The sequence below is a fragment of the Sinocyclocheilus anshuiensis genome, unplaced genomic scaffold (assembly GCF_001515605.1).
Source record: "Sinocyclocheilus anshuiensis isolate Anshui unplaced genomic scaffold, SAMN03320099.WGS_v1.1 scaffold1455, whole genome shotgun sequence".
Classification (NCBI taxonomy): Eukaryota; Metazoa; Chordata; class Actinopteri; order Cypriniformes; family Cyprinidae; genus Sinocyclocheilus; species Sinocyclocheilus anshuiensis.
This window is the reverse complement of record NW_015541012.1, coordinates 1,109,140-1,115,563: the sequence shown is the minus strand read 5'-3', so window position 1 is coordinate 1,115,563 and position 6,424 is coordinate 1,109,140. Positions and strand designations below refer to the sequence as shown.

The 6,424-nt window shown below is 32.3% G+C and overlaps 2 pseudogenes; both read right to left on the bottom strand.

Annotated features, from left to right (window-relative positions):
• Nucleotides 1–873, bottom strand: part of LOC107690469 (ATP-binding cassette sub-family G member 4-like) — a 6,713-nt pseudogene extending 5,840 nt beyond the window's left edge.
• Nucleotides 874–5,216: 4,343 nt separating this feature from the next.
• The window catches only part of LOC107690450 (porphobilinogen deaminase-like), a 5,954-nt pseudogene continuing 4,746 nt past the window's right edge, over nucleotides 5,217–6,424 (bottom strand).

The window sequence follows — 6,424 nt, the reverse complement described above, 5'->3', positions numbered from 1 at the left end:
TATAAACTCGCAATTGCGAGAAAAAAGTCAGAATTGCGAGATATAAACTCGCAATTGCGAGAAAAAAAAGTCAGAATTGCGAGATAAAAAGTCGCAATTACCTTCTTTTTTTTTTTTTTATTCAGTGGCGGAAACGGGCTTCCATACCCTAGAGTTTTACCAGCTGCATTATAAACCTTTTGTCTCTTTTCTTTAAAGTTTTTTGTAAAAACTTTTATACAGTTATATTTTTATGAAAATGGTTTTTAATTGCCTCATAACCAACTAACATTTTTTTATTTATCTAGCCTATTCTGTATAATTAAAACATTTGTATAAAACGTATTTTTGTGTATTTTTATAAATAGTTTTATAAATAACTTTTTATAAATACAAAATTGTCTTAAAAAACAAATTTAATAAAACAGAAACGTAGCACATACTGTATGCCTTCTTGTTTGTTTGTTTTTTGCCACTTCTGTTGATGGTGTCTTATGATTATGATAATGTCTTATAATGACAAGACCCCCACCTTAAGGTCTGTTTCAAATTAGGTCAATGAGGTCAAAACTACAAGTCATGCACTATTTAGGACCGTTGAGTTAAATGAGAATGACAAAATATGGTTACCTTAATCAAAATGTGTAAAATATGATCTCCTGACCTTGTTTCTTCCACCACGGTCCTTCTCTGATGGTGCAGGACAGGTCTCTGAACTCCAGGTCCACAGCAGTGCGTTTGGGCAGGTGAGAGAAGCGCTGCGCCTCTGTGATGTGGTTCTCCACCTTCTTCAGATGGGTTAGCAATGGAGCTTCCTGGAGCTGTGTTCCTCCATTACACAGGCTGTCCTCCATAGCAATACTAACTGACCCCATCAGATGTCTTCACTGCCATTCCAAAGGTCTAAAGAGAGGAAAAATCCTTCAGTGCTGTGACCATACACTACCGGTCAAAAGTTTTGAATAATTAAGGTTTTTTAATTTTATTAAAAGATGTCTCTTATTCTCACCAAAGCTGCATTTATTTGATCAAAAATACAGTAAAAACAGTAATATTGTGAAATATTATTACAATTTAAAATAACTGTTTTCTATTTTAATATATATTTTAAATAATTTCTTCCTGTGATGGCAAAGCTGAATTTTCAGCATCATTACTCCAGTCTTCAGTGTCACATGATCCTTCAGAAATCATTCTAATATGATGATTTGGTGCTCAATTTTTTATCAATTATTATTGGTCCTCAATTAATAATAATGCTTCTTATTATTATCAATGTTGAAAAAAGTTTTCCCTGCTTAATAGTTTTGTAGAAACCGTGATAGATTTTTTTTGTCAGAATTCTTTAATAAATAGAAAGTTCAAAATAACAGCATCTATTTGAAATATAAACATTTTATGACATTATCATTGCCTTTACTGTCACTTTTGGTCAATTTAATACTGAATACAATTTTTTTAAACCGTGATAGATTTTTTTTGTCAGAATTCTTTAATAAATAGAAAGTTCAAAATAACAGCATCTATTTGAAATATAAACATCATTATCCATTATCATTGCCTTTACTGTCACTTTTGGTCAATTTAATACTGAATACAATTTTTTTTTTTTTTTTTTTATTGTTTTTTTCTTTTTTTAATGTAGGCCTATTTATTTCAAACTGAATGGTAATGTATCATCATTTCCACCAAAATATTAAGGAATAAATATTAATAAGAAAGAAAGTTTCTTGAGCACAAAATCAGCATATTAGAATGATTTCTGAAGGATCATGTGACACTGAGGACTGGAGTAATGATGCTGAAAATTCAGCTTTGCCATCACAGGAAGAAATTACATTGCAAAATATATTCAAACAGAAAACAGCTACTTGACATTGTTTTTACTATATTTTCAAAACACTTTACTTCTCTACTGGTTGTACAGAACATCTATATACAGTACAATATTCTGTATAAAAATCTTTCAAAGGAAAAGTACAGAACACCCTGATCCATGTGATAAACTACATAGTTACATTTTTACATCTAATATCACTTTGTCTTCTAGTAAAGAAATGCCATGAGTCATCATATGGTAGGCTACATCACTATACATTCAAAATGAGAAATCTTCAGTGGGAGCGTCTTCCTATACTTTCCCCTTGAAACACAAACCTCTTTACACTTTCTGCTCATTCAGGAGAGGCCCCTACTCTGTCAGATTGATCTGGTTTTGAATTTGGAGCTCTTCTAAAAGGCTGGGATTTGATTTCCTCAGAGAGACCGCATTGTGCTGACACATTGAATTGGCTGGCTAGATGTAAGTCCCTGGAGTTTGGAACCAAAGGGAAGAACGAAATCAGAGAATGTGAATAGCCAGGTCAGAGAGAGATATCACAGGCTCAGTCCCACAGAGAACACTAGCTAGGGGATCGCTCTAGTGTTCACATGAGAATTAGTAGATTGTGCTGCTGTGTGGAGACAATGGAAATCTTGTTGGAATGTATTGTAACCAGTGAAACATAAACAGAATTTCTCACAGACATATGGGTAGAACAAACGATCACCACTCCTGTGATATACAAGTGTTACATAACACACATCCATACACATGCTACATAGAGTTTGTATCAGAAAACTGGAATTTGGATTGTGAAAATAGTATTTAGTGTGTATTCACTAATTTTGTGAACATTTCTTTTTATTAACCCTTTGAATGGTAAATAGATTATTATTATGGAAAAAACAAAGAATTCTAAAAGATATGAAATTGTATTAAAGAAAATAAGCTCTAATTTATTAGAAAACAGTAATGTATTATTTTGTGCCTGCCCTTTCAAGGGTTAATAAAATTATTGCACACAAAAAAAGAAAAAGTTTAACAGGCCACTATAGAGAATCAAGAGATTTGGCTTTGTGGTCTTTATGCTATACACTGTATGTAGGCTAATCTACAAGAATTAGTCGTTTTATCTCTCTTAATACCATGCACATATATTACAGACCACATACATATTTAAAAAAAAATGATATGATATATATTACATTATTACTTGTATTAAATAATAAAAAAAACCTAACTGAGGTTATCAAGCCCTCTTAAGACACTAGCATAGTAATTTGGCATTGCATAATATAGCATAAAATAGTAATATGATTAAAATATAATAGGATAAAAGAATACCATAAATATATAAAATACATTATCAGACGCAATGCTATGGTTATAAGTCTCACAGATGATAAAACAAGAATTTTAAAGTTATGTTACAGCTGAGAATTAACTGCAAAGACTGGAAACCAAATTCTTGGAATCACTTACCCAGACTCACACTCAGAGGAAATATTAAGTGTTGAATAATAAGTGTTGAAATGTAGGTCACTTTTCTCTTTACAATAGGTAACAGAAAACAGGTTCTGTGCCACTGGTAATCCCGTGCAGAAATGAATGAAAAACGAGTCCTGAAGGAGAGCTTCTTGGCGAAGCGTGACTCAAAGCCTCTGGGATGGACAGAAGAGCAGCCAGAGCATCATGATGCTCCAACGTCACGTGCGCTCTCTCCCATGGAAACGGAAACAAAAAAATATTTTTATTTATCTACTTTCGATAATTATTATATGATAGCATTATTTAGTTCTTAGTTTATCATTTATTAAATGTTTAGATTATGTTTTATACATTTAAAAAAATAATATAAAAATGTGAGTGTCGCGCAAATATGTACGTGTTTTTGAAATGCATGTTTGTTCATTAAAGCAGGTATGAGATTATAGACTTCTGTGGACAGCGTGGTATGTCATTTCCTATGAAAATGAGTGGACGCGATGGCAACATGCCACAACTGGTTGCCAGAAGAAGCCACACGCTAATAAAGCGAGTTCACCCTCAGAACAAGAACACATCTGTGAGTCCTGCACTGTCTACATGTCACCTGGTACCTGTAACATGTATATATATGAAACATCAATCTTGAAAAGTATGTATCTGTAATAAATAAAACTGATAATAAATCTTTAAAAATAAATTTTTTATGTTAAGAGTTCAGAGTAGGGTTGCCAGGTCCAAGAAAAAAAAAACTTTAATAGGAAATATATTTAATTTAAAATAAATTAAATGTATATTAAATTATATATATATATATATATATATATAAAGAAAATCTAAATTCAATAATACAAAATATTAATAAAAACTATAATAGTAATTCAAAGATACTAAAATAACTGATGATGGTGGATTTTTATTTTATTTTTTTATTAAATAAATAGTTTACCGTCATGTTGTTCCAAACCCATATCTGTTGAGCACAAAAAAAGAGATGTTTAGCAGAATGTCCACGCTGCTCTCGTCTGTACAACAGAAATGAACACACCACATAATCAATATATAAATTATATTTAATTAAATTTAATTTTCTTGTTTGTGTTGTTTGGGTGATTTTAGCTAGATTTCGTTATATGTGTGTGGTGTGCATATTTATTTTATCTATATTTTATTCCTCTTCAGTCACTGAACCTTCCTCAATTCTTTCATACAGTAAATGAAAAACAAGAACATATCTTCTGATCTCAATCAAGACCATTATTAAGGTTTCATTCTCATTTCTCTTTGCTTAACTCTTCTTCTCTTCACATTAACTTGTCTTGTCTACACACAAGCAGTAATATACAATGCTAAACTCAATAAACCTGCCCTACCTGATAATGTAATAATGATTTACTCCTTTATTTACTATCCCCAATACCATCACATGTAAGGTCTTAAAAAAAAAAAAACTCAACTAAAATTAAGAACTGAATGTATTTTATAGAATTCAATCATTTCATTACATTCTAAGAATCTTGCATATGCTCACATTGATTCAACATGGTGAGTTAAACTATGGCTGTAAAACCAACCAAAATAAATAAATAAATAAAATAAAACTGTGTTTCAGAATACCAAAATAAAAGAATACTAGCTAAGTTTGATCATGTTTTATCATACAAATGCAGGCACAAGAGGGTGCTAAAATACATTTAACCAAATAAATAAAGCAAGGACTTGTATGAATTTGAGTGGAGTGAATGAAAAGGCTCAGGCACTGCTTACAAACTCCAAATGGCATCTTCACCAGACTAGAGCTAATACACAAAGATATCTGCAGAGGTGATATTTTGAATTTCCAGGCACTGATGTTAGATTCAATTTAAAAGATTCAATGACAACATTTAACAAATGCACGAAATATATCAGTGGCAAATGTCTGAAACTCTACATCTACGGAAAAAACAGCTGACTCAATCATACAAAAACGTTTTGAAGTGGTTCACAGGTTATTATGCTGTACACATTCACGTGTGCATATAACCAGAGTCAGTGTAAAATGTAGATGATACTTCAAGCAACTCCAGAAAATATACACCCCAGAATAATTCAAGTTTCAAATAAGCATGTGTTTAGATACAACACACACCATCTTAAAAGGCATGATTGCGTGTTCATGGCTTAAAATGAGAGCAAATATAATTATTATTAATTATACATTATTACTATGCATCATACTGCAAGTCTGTTTTAAGTAGTAACTGCAAATTGACCTGCAGTAAAAAACTCCAGTAAATACAAAGAAATGTTTTCTGTGAAAACTGTTATCTTAATAACACAAAATACTGTATAAAGGCCATAGGACGACACGATAACACTTGTTGACACTGAAATCTATAAAAAATACTTCTGGTAGGGGTGGTTGGTCTTCAGCTACAAATATGGACTATTATATACCTATCGCACATCATTAAGCTGTCTGGCTACAGTCAGTATCTCTTTGGCCCCTTTGCTGAGCAGCAGATTTCCGAGGTCCACTCCTAACTTCACTGCGGCGTCCTGGGCTGCTTCTGACACCTTTAAAGCAGTGATGCCCACATGCTGGACCTTCTCATCAACTTTCTCCTGTTCCTCAGCCTGGGAATAATGAGGTTACAGATGCTCAAATAAGTGTAAAATTCAACGAAGGATTCAGAAAATTGGAATTTTTATCTATATTGTAGTGGATTAACAACCTGATTGTTAGAGCTGATGCTTGTCTGCATGGTCTCCTTCAGACTGTCTGAACCATCGAGACTGTACACCGCTCCAGTCAGGTAGAGTTGTGAATTCTTAACTTCGCTGTAAACAGCAACTGGAACACTGCATCCCCCTTCCTGTTAAAAAAAATCTAGTTTAAAACATATGCAAAGTTCTTAGAAATGCATTCTTTGTATTCATGTTGGTTTTAAAAAAGGTTTGACAGAAAAGGTTCTATTTAATGTCTTAGAAATTGTCATGTGGTGTAAACATCAAGTAAAATGTAATTAATTTTCATTTTACCTTAAAGGGGTCATATGATGCGATTTCAATTTTTCCTTTCTCTTTGGAGTGTTACAAGCTCTTGGTGCATAAAGAAGATCTGTAAAGTTGCAAAGACTAAAGTCTCAAATCCAA